The sequence below is a fragment of the Agelaius tricolor genome, unplaced genomic scaffold (assembly GCF_023055355.1).
Source record: "Agelaius tricolor isolate 1412-34295 unplaced genomic scaffold, bAgeTri1.0.p SCAF_13, whole genome shotgun sequence".
Lineage (NCBI taxonomy): Eukaryota > Metazoa > Chordata > Aves > Passeriformes > Icteridae > Agelaius > Agelaius tricolor.
Window position 1 is genome coordinate 5,298,259 of NW_027269273.1, and position 15,057 is coordinate 5,313,315.

A 15,057-nucleotide genomic window follows, 5' to 3' on the forward strand; every position below is an offset into this window, starting at 1 on the left:
AGCAGTCCTTGAGGCTTTCCTGGCCTGGTCTGCTTGCTGTTCCTCTGGGGCCATGTCCTGGTGTCCACCCCCATCTGCACAAACCCTCTCCTTTCCTGTGAGCCCCAACTCCTGCCTTGCTTTGGGACCCCTGTGCTGCATTTGGGCTTTTTGGGGAGAGGGGAGGGGAATTTGGCATTTCAGCACCAGCTGCCTTAGGCAGGTCAGCCCCCTGTTTGTATGCTGTTCCCTGTGCTCAGAATGCAGGAATGTTGTTCAAACTTGGATTCTTCCTGTCGTGTGCAGATGCAATGAATTTCCTAGAAACTTCAGGGAGGGGATGAAAGTGATGTAGATAGTTTGTAACAACTGGTGATTCAGTCATTGAAGCATAAATTGGATTTTTAATGTGCTGAAGAAGGAAACAAAGCCTGGTTTGGTAAGGCCAGCATCAGAGATTTAGGGGCTGTGTTGATTTTTCTTTTGTATTACAGTTTATGGAAGATATTTTATTTTTTCCTTAATTAAACTGCTTTTGCAAGTGTGTCATTCCATCTTAAATCCTATGTAGGAAGATCTGCGTCTGTATTTGATGAGGGCAGAACCTTCTGCTGCTTTTGGGACTTCAGCTCCCTTTTCTGCAGCTGGGTTGTGTCATCCAAGTTGTTTTTCATCCTTTCCCCTGTCAGTTTGTTGAGCCAACTTCCAAATGCAGGATTGTGGGCATTGGGACACCTCTCAAAATGCAGGATTGGGACATCCTTCCAAGTGCAGGAGTATAGGGATTGGGACACTCGTCCAGGAAAACTGGGACACCCCTCCAAGTGTGGGTTGTGGAGACAGGGACACCCCTCAAAGTTTAGGATTGTGAGGATTAGGACACCCCTCCAAGTGTGGGGTTGTGGGGACAGGGACACCCCTCAAAGTTTAGGATGATGGGGGACAGGGACACCCCTCAAAGTTTAGGATTGTGGGGACAGGGACATCCCTCCAAGTGTGGGGTTGTGGGGATTGGGACACCCCTCAAAATTTAGGATTGTGAGGATTAGGACACCCCTCCAAGTGTGGGTTGTGGGGGACTGGGACACCCCTCAAAGTTCAGGATTGTGGGGACTGGGACACCCCTCAAAGTTTAGGAGGGTGGGGGACAGGGACACCCCTCCAGGTGTGGGGTTGGGGGGATTGGGACACCCCTCAAAATTTAGGATTGTGAGGATTAGGACACCCCTCCAAGTGTGGGTTGTGGGGGACAGGGACACCCCTCAAAGTTTAGGATTGTGAGGATTAGGACGCCCCTCCAAGTGTGGGTTGTGGGGATTGGGAGGATGCTCTGCCACACTTCCTTCCCCTTTGTTTAGGAAGCAAAGCACTGAGCAGAGCTGCAGGGCAGAGGAGGGAGGATCCTCTCACCCTGCAGGCTGTCAGGGGACGTGTCTGCCTTGTCCCCAAGCTCCCTGTGGTGAGCCAGGATGGAGCTGGAGGCATCCCAGTGCTGCTGCTGCCAGGTCCCAGGTGTCACTGGGCCAGGTCCTGCTTGTCCTGCAGGCCACCCCCTGCATGTTCCCCTCCAGGATCCCATTTCCAAGGGCTGCCAGGTCCCAGGTGTCACTGGGCCAGGTCCTGCAGGCCACCCCCTGCGTGTTCCCCTCCAGGATCCCATTTCCAAGGGCTGCTCTTCCCAGGTGTCACTGGGCCAGGTCCTGCAGGCCACCCCCTGCATGTTCCCCTCCAGGATCCCATTTCCAAGGGCTGCTCTTCCCAGGTGTCACTGGGCCAGGTCCTGCAGGCCACCCCCTGCATGTTCCCCTCCAGGATCCCATTTCCAAGGGCTGCTTTTCCCAGCACAGTGCCTGAAGCTGGAGTCAGGGATCAGCATCCCCCCAAGGGCAGGGCAGGGAGGGAGAGCTGGCTGCAATTCCAGCTAGGGGTGGTCCCATTCCAGCAATTAGGAGGAATTAATTGCTTGGCCAGAGCCCCAAGATATTGCAGATGGCTCTTAGAGGGATGGAACAGATTCCTGATGCTGAGGTGTGTCCAGTTTTGAAGAGGTGGATCCAGAAACTGCATTTTTTGCCAGATATGAGGCCAGCTGGCTCGTCACATCTGCAATAGAAAAGTTTCTTTAGCTGACAAATGGGATATCTTGTTCTGGTATTTCTGAGGATGAGGATGAGGGAGCTTAAATTTCTTGCTTACATTGGGAACTGAAAGCAGACAATCAATCCCTGGTTTGAGCTGTTCCACAGAAATGGGGACAAACAACCATTTTCAAATGGGTTTGGTTATTGTGATGACTTTGGTGGTTTTCTGCAGTGCTCCTCTTGCTGTTGTGTTCCTGTCATCCCTTTTGAACAAGGCATCTCTGCATTCCAGGGAAGGTTTGTTTTACTGATAGTGACTCCTTGCTTTTGAGCACAGGGTTTGTCTGCAGCCCCAGCAGCACTTTCCCATTTTATGGAAGATTTAGCTCAATTTTCCACCTTATTTTCTCTTAATTTTTAGAAAAAAAAAAAAGTTGCTTTGTTCAAGTCAAATTTGCAAATATATTTGTGGAGCTCAGTTTTTCTCTTTCCTGCCAATGTAGTGCTTTTGCACCTCTCATAAATCATCTGATGAATGGTGAAGCTGGAAGAGACTGTTTGGCATTTACAAAGCTAATGGAAAACCTGAGTTTTCCAAAGGATGCTTTGCAGGAAATGGCCTCTCAAAAAGGGGAAATAGTGCAAAAGCCAGTTGTATTTTCCTTGTTCACAAACTTTTTTGGAAGATATTATTAATAATCCCTCACATCTGTGCAGGTGCAGCCTCCAGACTCCCAGCTGGGTATTTTAACAGGAGCAAACCACAGCAGGGAACTCCCTCCCCTCTGTTCCAATCCAGTATTTTGGTTTCTTTAGGGAACTTGTGAATCTTTCAAAAGCCACAGTTTGATAACTGGGTGTCAAAGTTTACCACAGAAACTTTCAGGAGAAAAAAAAGGGAAAGGCAGCTCCTGCTGAAATACCAAAACCACTGCAAAACCAAGTGTGAAAACTTTGGGGTGGGAATGGGGGGGATCAGAGGGAAATCACAATCTGATTCTGCTCAAAATGAAAGTGTGTGTTCACTTATTGCAGCTCTTGATGCTGGGGGTGGGGAGTTTCAGGAAAGCTGTGGAATTCCAGGCAAAGCTGTGGAATTCCAGCCAAGTGCCCCTGCAGAACAGCCAGCAGGACTTTGCCAGGTGCCAGATCTCATGCTGAGAGTGCATGGCCAGGTTTGCTTGTCCCAAAGGGATTTTTCCATCAGGAAGGCAGAGCCTTAGCTAACAGAGTGCTCTCCAAAGCTCACTCTGAAAGGATATATATTTTTTTAATATGGAATTTCTACCTGTACACCCATCAAATCCTGGGAAATGTCATCCCTTACCATTTGTTTACCTGCACAGGAGGATTGTTGCAGCAATGCCTGAAAAAAAGCAAGATTAAAAAGCAATTACTGTAGCCTGGCTGGGGTGTGTTCTCCAGAAAATACCTTTTCCAAGTTCAATTCCTTCCCCAAGTTGATGGCTTTGAGGCCAAGATAGAAGGTAAAAAACTTTGAGGACATGAAATCAATTTCTGCTGCAAACTATGGGAACCTCTGAAAGTTGACATAACTTCTGTAGCTGGAAGTTTCAATTTGTTTAATTTATTTTGCTTCCTTAGGGCTCAGCTGTACTTGTTTTGTCGAGTTAGTTTATTTATGGACACATTGTGCTGTTCTTCCACAGGAATGACCTCTCAACTCCAGCAACTTGTTAATGTTGGTGTCAAGCCTGTTTAAAATCTCTTCCTGAGGTTTAGAGGTCTTTTCCATCAGTCTGGGGATGTGTGTGGATGGTTAGCAGAGAGCAATTGCTGCTCTTACAGCTGCTTTCTACTAATTAAACACACAGCTGATTGTCACAGGTGTCATTTTGTAACTTTACCTGCAGCAAATGAATCAAGTGCAAACCCAGCTTGGATTCCTTGTGTGCAGGTGGCTCATTTTCCTTTCTTTGCAGTGGCCAGAAGAATCTTTTGCCAGGAGACTCAAGTCAGTGTCAGGAGGGAAATGTTCCTGCTGAATTTGATGTGTGGGGCAGCTGAGGGCAAAGCCTCTTTGGGAGTTTGAGCTCTGTGGTCCCTCCCTGGGCATGATGTCCTGGCAGGAGCTTTGCTGCTCCCCTGCCATGAGGGACTAAAGCACTGCCAGCACCTGGAGAGCACATCCCCAGCCTCTGGACAGCCAGGGAACAGGCTCTGTTTGTGGGATTTGGGAGAATAGAGCACTCCCAGTATGTGGAGAGCACATCCCCAGCCTCTGGACAGCCTGGGAACAGGTCAGTTTGTGGGATTTGGGAGAATAGAGCACTCCCAGTATGTGGAGAGCACGTCCCCAGCCTCTGGACACTCAGGGGACAGGCTCTGTTTGCAGGGGACAGGCTCTGTTTGTGGGATTTGGGAGAATAGAGCCATCCCAGCACCTGGAGAGCACATCCCCAGCCTCTGGACACTCAGGGGACAGGCTCTGTTTGCAGGGGACAGGCTCTGTTTGTGGGATTTGGGAGAATAGAGCACTCCCAGTATGTGGAAAGCACATCCCCTCTCTCTGGACACTCAGGGAACAGGCTGTGTTTGTGGGATTTGGAAGAATAGAGCACTCCCAGTATGTGGAGAGCACGTCCCCTGCTTCAGGACACTCAGGGGACAGGCTGTGTTTGCAGGGAGCAGGCTGTGTTTGTAGGATTTGGGATAATAAAGCACTCCCAGCACCTGGAGAGCACATCCCCTGCCTCTGGACACTCAGGGGACAGGCTCTGTTTGTGGGATTTGGGAGAATAGAGCCATCCCAGCACCTGGAGAGCACATCCCCTGCCTCTGGACAGCCAGGGAACAGGCTCTGTTTGCAGGGGACAGGTTCTTTTTGTGGGATTTGGGAGAATAGAGCACTCCCAGTATGTGGAGAGCACATCCCCTGCCTCTGGACAGCCAGGGGACAGGCTCTGTTTGTAGGATTTGGGAGAATAGAGCACTGCCTGCACATGGAGAGCACATCCCCTGTCTCTGGACACTCAGGGAACAGGTCAGTTTGTGGGATTTGGGATAATAGAGCCATCCCAGCACCTGGAGAGCACATCCCCAGCCTCTGGACTCTCAGGGGACAGGCTCTGTTTGCAGGGAACAGGCTCTGTTTGTGGGATTTGGGAGAATAGAGCCCTCCCAGTATGTGGAAAGCACATCCCCTGCTTCAGGACACTCAGGGGACAGGCTGTGTTTGCAGGGAGCAGGCTGTGTTTGTAGGATTTGGGATAATAAAGCACTCCCAGCACCTGGAGAGCACATCCCCTGCCTCTGGACACTCAGGGGACAGGCTCTGTTTGTGGGATTTGGGAGAATAGAGCCATCCCAGCACCTGGAGAGCACATCCCCTGCCTCTGGACAGCCAGGGAACAGGCTCTGTTTGCAGGGGACAGGTTCTTTTTGTGGGATTTGGGAGAATAGAGCCAACCCAGCACCTGAAGAGTACATCCCCTGTCTCTGGACACTCAGGGAACAGGTTCTGTTTGTAGGATTTGGGATAATAAAGCACTCCCAGCACCTGGAGAGCACATCCCCTGTCTCTGGACACTCAGGGAACAGGCTGTGTTTGCAGGGAACAGGCTCTGTTTGTAGAATTTGGGAGAATAGAGCCATCCCAGCACCTGGAGAGCACATCCCCAGCCTCTGGACACTCAGGGAACAGGCTGTGTTTGTAGAAATTGGGAGAATAAAGCCCTCCCAGTATGTGGAAAGCACATCCCCTGCCTCTGGACACTTAGGGAACAGGCTGTGTTTGTGGGATTTGGGAGAATAGAGCACTGCCTGCCCCTGGAGAGCACATCCCCTGCCTCTGGACACTCAGGGAACAGGCTCTGTTTGTGGGATTTGGGAGAATAGAGCCATCCCAGCACCTGGAGAGCACACCCCCTGCCTCTGGACAGCCTGGGAACAGGTCAGTTTGTGGGATTTAGGAGAATAAAGCCCTCCCAGCCTTAGCAGAACCAATTCTGGAGTTGTTTTCCTGTGCCTGTACCTTCACTTGCTGCCTTCCAGCTCCTTCCTGCTTCCCTCTGATGCCCGTGGCAGCAGCAGCAAAAGCAACATGTGAGACAATTTGTGTGTAACAGCAGAAATGCTGCCTCACTTGAGCTGCACTTAACCCCTGGCTTTAAGTGGCTGTGAGAGGCTTGTGAGACGTGCTTGATACGTTTAAGAAATAAAAAGCTGTGAGAGAGGGGAGGAAGGAGCTGCAGCAGAGCTTCAGGCACTTGTGGGTGTGCATCCCTTCCTTGCTGGCTGGCTGAGGTGACAATGGGCTCTCCAGCAAGAGAGCTGCTTCAGGAGGAGGTGTTCTTGCTAATGGGCAGTTTGCTGGTTTTTCCTCAGCTCTGGGTTTCTGCCTTGTGCAGGATTTGCTGCCCAGGTCTCCCTGTGGAGCTCTTGCTCTGTTGTGGTGTGATGGGTTTGGTTACTTGGAAAGGAGTTTCAGTGACTTGTGGCTCCTCACAGCAGACATTTCCTTGCTCAGCCACCACTCAGGATTCACCTGCTCAATATTCCTCCCCCACACCTGACCCAGCTTGTTCAATCCTGTTCTTTCCCTGTGAAGCAAGAGAGAAAAAAAAAGGCAGCATTTGCTGTAGCTCACAAGGCTCCTAAATTAGGTATTTAGGTTGGAAAACACATCCCAGACCATGGAGTCCAAGCTGTGCCCCATCCTCACTTTGTCACCAGCCCAGAGCACTGAGGGACCTCCCTGCCCACCCTTTCCAGGAAGAAATTCCTCCTGATGTCCCAGCTGACCCTCCCCTGGCACAGCTTTTGGGATGGTGCCAGGCTCTGTGCCTGCTGGGAAGCCACATGAGAAGGTGACATCCATGTGCCAGGACAAATCTTGGCTCCAGAAATACTCAGTGTGAGGTGAAGGTGTAGCTGTTTTAACAAAACATCAAGTGGAAAGATCTTATTTTTGATGTTTCCAAGTTTGCTTGCAGCTGTTGTGCCTGTGCCCATCCTTCCTTTCCATCCTGCAATCAGGAGTTATGACCTAAAAATAAATGGTGTTGTGCAGAGGAGTGGGAAATGAGACAGCATCACTGATTTTAGCTTTTATTGCTGTGTACACACACACTCTCTAGTGCTGAGAGACTTTGTGCTGGTCAGGGAGCTCCAGCTGGGGCTGAGCAGTGCAGGCTGTCACCAGCAACTGGGACTGAGCTCTGCACACAAATTAAAAAAAAACCAAAAACCAGGATTTGGAGAAGGTAGAAAGGTTGTTAGAGTTTCCCTGAGGTGAGGATAACCCTTGCAGATCTCTGAAAAGGAAGGGACAGATTTATTTGCTGTGCTGCCATGCTCTGCAGTGGCTTGGACAGGTCTCGGGTGAGGTGGCTGTGGGCTGCTCTGTCACCACAGAAAGGGCACAGTGCTGGGGCCTGCTCTGCCTGTGCCAGACTGATGACTTCATTGGGACAGTTGTGTCACTCCTCTGGTGTTTGCAGAAGAAATGGAGTGGACAGTGAGACCTGAAGGTCACTTCTGTATTCCAACCTCTTAGTCTGCTTTAGTGTTGACATTAAATTCATGGGTCCAGGGCAGCTTTGCCTGTTGCTCTTTGTGCTTTGGCAGCAAGGACTGAAATCTCTGTTTGAGCTGGCAGCTGGCCCCAGCTCTGGTGCCTCTTGCATGATGACCTCTGTGTGGTTCAGAATTACTTTCCACAGCTTTGGAAAGGGTCTTTGGACAAAGGGAGAGGGAGATCTCCTTTATAAAGGTGATGGTGGTGCTGTGTGAGCCTTTTAGTGTATGACAGGCCTGCCTTTCTGCCCCTCCTGTGCTCTCAGAGGTGTAAAACAGTTCTTTCCCCTCCCTTTTTCTCTTGAACTAAGCACTGAGGATTTTGTGTCACTTGCTGACTGTGTAGTCTGTACCTCAGGAAGTGCTGCAGCTGGGTTGATGTGTTGCATTTAGGCAAACCAGCTAATTTTGGCACTTTGCATGCCTGGTGTAACTACTTTTCTCCCAGGTGTAAGGAAAAAAAAAAAACCAAATAAAGTCTGGTTTAAAATCACACCAGGCAAATTCTAGCTTGGAAGACAGCAGGAGTAAGTGAAGGTCTGTGTGGGTTTTTGGGTTTTTTTTCTGTTTATACTTGGTTAATTCTATTGTGGCAGCAGAAAGAGGTAAGTCCATTGATTAATTAGGCAGTTGATGGATGTAAGGAACTGGTGCAGAACCAGCTGCTGGTTGGGAATTCCCTGGCAGGAGGAAAAGAACCAAACCATATCCCAAGAAAAACGTGGATCTGGAGGTCTGGGATGGTGAGCCTGTTGAGATAGATAAGGATTCAGCCCAGGAAAATGCACTAATTGATAACTGCTCCAAAACCAGTGGGGTGGGAGATAAATGTCCCCTGCCCTCTCCCAGAGAATTCCCAGTCTCACTAGCCTGGCCTTGGTAACAGAGTCCAGCACATTTTATTTCCTCTGCTGAAACAGGGATTGTGTCTCCTGCAAATGAGAGGAGCTCTGAGCTGGAAAATGAGCTGCTTTTAGGCCATAACATTGTAAATACTCCTGTCCTGCAGTCCTGTTCCTCTGGGATAACTGGGATCAGCTGAATTGGGATTGTTGTTTGACTGTCTCTGGTGACCCCTGTGCTTGATTCCTCTTGTTTTAAACAACAGCCATGCTGAGAGCTTGGGGCAAAGTTGTGTTTTAAGGTGGGTTTTAGGGCTGGAGAACAGCAGGTGATCTGCAGGCTGGCTGGATTTCACTCCTGTAAGGGAAATTGTGGGCCAGGCTGCAGGGAAATTCCCTTTATTTTGATAGTGCTTCTCTAGAGCTGCTTACTGGGGAAGACCCCATAAGTTTTGGGTTTCCTTGCTGCACCATCAGGCTTTTCCTACTGTTTGATCAATTATCTGCTCTGAAAAAGTGAGCAAGACAGAAATTACAGCCTGGCTGTGACAACCCTTTGTAGCCCATTACTAAAAGATGACACTTTGTGTTTGTAGCTTTGCTTTATCATAGCTGGAAAGCCTTAAAGAAAAAAAAGTTTCTGGCAATATCTGTAGGAGTTGCAGTTCTTTGCTGTGCAAATGCTGAAATCTACATCTTGCTTTAATGTTTCTCAGAGCTGAAATATTTTTGGATAAACAAAGCTTTTCACATACTGTTCAAAGTGCTTACAGGCAACCTTTAGCCCCGGAGTGGAATGCAGCCATGGAGGAAAGTGCAGTGGGAACAAGGACCTCTAACAGAGTTGATGGCCAGGAGTGGGATGGAGTGGGGCAACATGTCATATTTAAATGGTAATTTTGATTGGCATATCACATTCCAAGCCATTTATTGGATGAAAAATTACTGGCATCCATAACCTGCTTATTTTCTTTGTTGATGGAACAATCTGCAGTCAGCTTTTCTCCCCCAAATTTCCACTGGATATTGCTGGGTAAGTAATTAGGAGCAGCCAGAAATGTGCTGGAAAATCATAATGTGGCACATTAGGAATCATGGAGGAACCTACTGAGATAAAATCTGCTTTGCTTCCAGAGGAAAAGCACATTTCTGGTATTTGCTGATTTACAGTAAAGAACTTCCAAAGTCTCTCCTATTTGCAGAGAGGAAGAGTTTTCCCCAACCTGATGTCTGTGAGACAGCAAACCCTCCCAGCTTGTTAGGCAGTAATTTAAACAGAGCTGCATGGCCTGGGAGCCAGAAAAAAGGATTTTTTTGCACTCTTGTGACTGGGAAAGATGGGATGAGGCAGGGACTGGAATCCCAAGGAGTGGCAGTGGCACCCAGACTCCTCTCTTAGGGACATGCCAGAATCCTTGCCAGACAGTGTTATGAATACAAAGAGTTTCAGTGGGATCAAGTTGCAGGGAGTGGAGGGAAGCTGAGCAGCTCCTGGGATGAGAAATTTCCCAAAAAGTTGCTAAATCCATGCTCAGGAAGCTCCTGGAGCAGAAAGCAGCCAAAGCCTCAAGCAGAACCTTGTCTGGTTGGGGCAGTTTTGCTGCTCTTAAATTGATTCAACTGCTAAGGCTGAGCAGCTTTGAGGGTTAGGGTTTTGGGTCATGGTTTCATTTTTGCTTCTTCTCTGTGCTTTTTCTTGTTTGTGGTTTTTCTGTTGCACGAGGCTATAAAGGAAACAAAAACCCCTAAAGCTTGGGGTGACTGAGTTTGAGGGTTGTAACAGTGGAGGCAAACCCCTGACTTTGCATTGAGTGTTTGCAGCAGCAAGGGGAATCTGCAAAAAGTCATCCCTGGTCTTGGGTGTGCTGACTCCTTCCTAGAGGTGCCATGGGGGCCATATTTTCCCTTTTCCCATGTTCAGCCTTTCTTGGATGGTGTTTTCCTGGGCAGGAAGATGAATTACAAAGGTTAACAAGAGATAGCTGCATGCCTGGAAGTTTGCTGGGCTGATATCAACACAATTATTGTGCAAATCCTCACTTTAGATGGGACCCATAGATGGAATTATATTTTAAGAGCTCAAAGAAGCCTCCTTTATAAATTGAAGTGCCAGCAGCACGTTTTTTATACTCACAAGATCTTTTAATTACTGAAAGCTGCTTGGGCTCATTGTGAGGTATTTGCCACTTGAGCAGAATGTGATTTAGGTGCATTTTTTTCCCATTTCAGTGGAGCTCTCAGGGTTCTTCATGGAACAGGTTGTTTTTAGCTGTCCTGAGAAGTATCCCCTGACCTTCCTGCCCAGGAGAGCCACAGCATCCCTGTGGAATTGTGGAATTGGCTGTGCTCCACGTGTCCTTGGAGCGAGCTCTGTGCCTGGGGTGGCTCACAAAGGACACATTCAGGCAGTCACCAGCTCAGGATCCTGTCCCCCTGAGTCTGCACTAATGCTCTTAACCCTGCTGGGGCTGGAGGAGCAGCCAGCAGCTCTGGGCTGCTGCCCTGCTCCGTGGTCTGTTACTACATTTATGTGTCTGCCATTTATATTTATATTTATATTTATATTTATATTTATATTTATATTTATATTTATATTTATATTTATATTATACTATATTATACTATATTATATTATACTATACTATATTATACTATATTATATTATACTATACTATATTATACTATATTATACTATACTATACTATATTTTATTCATATTTTATTCATATTCTATTTTTATTTATATAGTATATTTATATTTATATTGGTATATATATTATTATCTATATGATTATATATTATTCTATTAAAGAGATTCTTTTATTATTATTATTATTATTATTATTATTATTATTATTATTATTATTATTTTGATTATATTCAGCTGTAAACCTTTGTATTTGCACTTTTTATTTGTACCAAAATTTAAATTGAAAGGGACTTGCAATTTAAATTGGAAAACAATTTAATTTCCAATTTAAATTGGAAAACAATTAAATTTCCAATTAAAATTGGAAATTCTGAAACAGAGCACCTCACAGGAGCTGGGGCTTTCACAGACATTCTGCCCTTGCTGGGGAGCAATTCCTATAAAGAGATTTTTCAATATGAATTGCAGGGACAGGTTGGACTATGTTGTGTGAGGAAAATATAAATTCTCTAATGAGATGTGGTCTCTGCAGGCTGTAGATGACTCTGTCTCTCTGCTCTGCCCACCCTCCCTTTGGGATGTGCAGGGAAGCACCAGGAGCCATCCTGGTCTCTCTCCTCCTTCCCAGGCCATCACACCACTGCTCTGCAGGAGTCATGTTCCACTTAGGGAAGTCTCATCCTCCTAGGGATTGTTCTGGTGTTAAAAACTTGGAAATCTTGGAAATCTGATCCTTGAGGACCTCTTTTTCTGGAGCAATTTTTGTGATTTCTGTCTTTGCAATGGCTGAATCTCAGCTCTTACCTGTTAAAAGGTGGGATATGTCTGAGGTGCTGTTGTTTCAAGGCACTTGCAAAATGGGAAGAGCTAAACTCAAACTGCTGTGGCTCATTTCTGAATCAGTGGATAGCTTGACAGGGAGGCTTTTGGCTGTGAAGTCATGGATTTAAGTACAGTGGGAATTCTGACTTTATCTACAGGTCAAGGTGAACCATTTCTGTCTCCATCTCTTTAGCTGGAGCATGTAGACCAAGCTTGTCATGGAGTCCTCAGCTTTCATCCCATCCTCCTGCAAAACCAGAATAGGTACCAGTCACTGGAAAATGGTTCATGAGATGCCAAGCACCAGCTTGATTGGTAAAATTAATCTGTATAAGCAATATGAAGTGGTTCCTGTTGGTGGTGGACAACAGGAAACTTCTCTGATGTCATTACAATCCATAACTCTGGTCATTCCCTGAATTCCTTATCCCTAACAGGTCTAAATGATCAGATTCTGGATTTTTATCTTGATGGGTCTGGCTGTGCACACCCTGACCAGGCCTCAACAGTGAGCAGTTACACTGTGTTTCATGTTATTAATGTTTTCTGACCTAGCCATAACTTGCTTTCTTGGAATTAACCAATCTTTCCTTTTCTCTTCAAAGTATTTTTGGGTGAATCTGGGGAATTCTGAGCATCTCACCCTTTGGGGACAGTTGAAAATATCTATCAGTGTATGTACCAAGTCATTTCTCAGTGTCCAGGCATCCACGTAGGGCTGAGGTTTCCATGGGGCACTTGGCTCCCTATGGGATGAGAAGGGTCATAGCAACACTGGGGCTGGGTTTGTGGAGAGGAATGTGCCCTGGAAGGTGTTTTTTGGAAGGATGAGGTCTGGGAACAGGAATGATTCTTTTGGAAACAGGGAAAGAATCTCCTGCTGCAGAGGTCAGGTCTATTCAGGTCACCATGATACTGCAAGAACTAAGAAAAAAAAAAATCCTATGAGCAAATCCTACTAATTCACATAATGATGTTGTTGTTGATTGCAGTAACAAATTTTTGCACTTTTTGGGACACTAGGAATGAGTTTGCATCGTGCTGGCAGGTCTCCTAGCAGCCTTCCATGCCCAAAAGATGGAAGGGATGTTTCTGGGCTGCCTCCCTGAGTTCATCACTGCACTATTTAGTGGTTCCCTAGTGCAGATCTGTCTACTTAAACCAAATGAGGATCATTCCCTCCCTTTCACATTGCTATTAGCTGGCTGATTTTATTGTCTCTGCAGGAAGAGAGCAGAGACAAGCAGCTGTAGATTAGGAACAATTTGCAAAATAGTTCCCTGATTAGCACGCCTGTGGAGATGTTTTTCTGTGTAAGGGCTGCACCACAAATTTTACTGGCTCTCTACACTCAAAGAATTAACTGTGAGGAGGATTAAAATGACATCTTAGACATCAGCTAAACGTCCTCTCAAAATCCCTTACGTTGTCTCTAAATCAATTAATTTGATTTCTTCAATCCACAAGCAAACTGGCTTGGTGAATTTGTGGGAGTGATCTATTTAGGCTGAGTTTCTCCAGAGTATTTTAAAGACTACTTCAACACTGGTGAAATGGTGCAAAAAAGAAGTAGTGAAATATGGAAATACCCTGTGCCAGGCTGCTCTGGTCATGGGGGTGCCTTCTCCAAGCAGCATTCTTCAGCCCTCACAGATATTCCTGATCCCTGCTGGTTAAATGGAATAAGAAAATAAGACAAGAGCCTGCTCTTGCTCTTTTTGCCATGGTGCTGCTTGTGTGCATGTGGGAAGTGGGAAGGAAAAGACACAGGAGAATCCTCAGCTGCAAAGCTTTGCTGATGAACAGCACAAGGAGTTCTGTAAAGTCTACAAAAGTGGCCCTCAGCACTCAGATGTGGCCACTTTCCTAAATCCTGGTTTGCTTGTAATTCCACATGGATGATAATAAGGATGGTGGCATTCACCTGGCAAAGATTGGAATATTAGTGAGAGGAATCTCGTGCTCTCTCTGGGAATCCTGCAGCTCTCCACTGGCTGTGGCATCTCCAGGTGCATCAATCAGAGGTGGGGCTCCCACTCTGAGCCTGCTGCAGGCTGTGCTGGGGACTCTGTGCTGGGACATGGGCAATCTTCTGGGGATAAGGCAGCAGAGCTTGGAGGTGGTTGGGTCCTGTTGCCTGGTGGTTCTGAGCTGTGCTGTGACACAGAGAATGAGGCTGGTGCTAATTTCACTCATTAATCCTCACAGCATCAAAACCTCCCCAATTTCTTCTCAGCTGGTGATCCTGCATGAAGGAAATATTGTGGCTGTCAGAGCAGGGGGTGTCACAGCCAGAGGTCATGTTAGGTGCTGAAATTCACAGAATTCATAGAATCACTGGGATGGAAGAAATCTCCAAGATCATTGAGTCCAACCCAGCCCCAACACCTCAACCAAAGCCTGGCACCCAGTGCCACATCCAGGCTGGTTTTAAACACATCCCAGGGATGGTGACTCCACCACCTCCCTGGGCAGACCATTCCAGAACTTTATCAGCCTTTCTGTAAATAGCATTGGGCAGGATGCTTTTCCAGCCTAAATAATTCTGTGGCACAGCTTGTCATTTATGTGCAGATATTCCCCAGCTCAGCATCACTTAGCAACTCCAGGAGCTGCACTGTTTCCACAGGGATACTGAGTTTAGGGAAGCAGGGCCCTGAACCTTCTGCAAGCAGAAGAGCCTCCCTCAGGGGAGGGAGAAGTTTGGCATCCAGACTCATGGATTTGGGAAAGACAGCCCTGGTATTTTCTAAGTGTATTAGCAGTGTTAGAGCTGGGCAGTGCTGTGTGTGCCACAGCACAGAGCTCTAATCAAACCTTGCCACGCAGTCCTGCTGCCAGCCCAGCTGCCAGCACCCAAACTGTCACTGTGAGTTGCTCCTCCTGTCCTTTCACCAGCCCAGAAATCATTCTGGATGTGGCAGCAAACGTGTCCTTGCAGGCTCCATGGAGAGGAGAGGGAGAGGCTGCAGCTGCGATGGAGCAGCGAGGGATTCTCCCAGCAAATGCTGCTGATTCACAGCTTGCTCATCAAAAATGGGTGTTTGTGTGTGAGCACCACTCTGAGATCCAGGAGAGCTATCATGGCTGGAAGGGGGGCCAGGCAGGGTGTGGGGCTTCCTCCTGGGGTGGCTTTTGGGGCTCA

General features: G+C 47.3%; 1 protein-coding gene and 1 long non-coding RNA gene across 11 annotated transcripts in view; one reads left to right on the forward strand and one right to left on the reverse strand.

The window, feature by feature from the left end:
* The window catches only part of SGMS1 (sphingomyelin synthase 1), a 97,086-nt gene that overhangs the window by 11,525 nt on the left and 70,504 nt on the right, over positions 1–15,057 (forward strand). The gene's annotated exons all lie outside the window — the stretch shown is intronic.
* Positions 1,709–15,006, reverse strand: LOC139595439 (uncharacterized). Of its 3 annotated transcripts, XR_011681031.1 has the most exons (5): positions 14,730–15,006; positions 13,837–14,222; positions 11,895–12,159; positions 2,176–6,622; positions 1,709–2,082 (listed from the first exon to the last, which is right to left on the reverse strand). It is a non-coding gene; the product is annotated as an uncharacterized lncRNA (long non-coding RNA). The 3 variants fall into 3 exon arrangements; XR_011681030.1 differs by having other exon boundaries at positions 1,709–6,622; positions 13,837–14,157; XR_011681029.1 differs by having other exon boundaries at positions 1,709–6,622.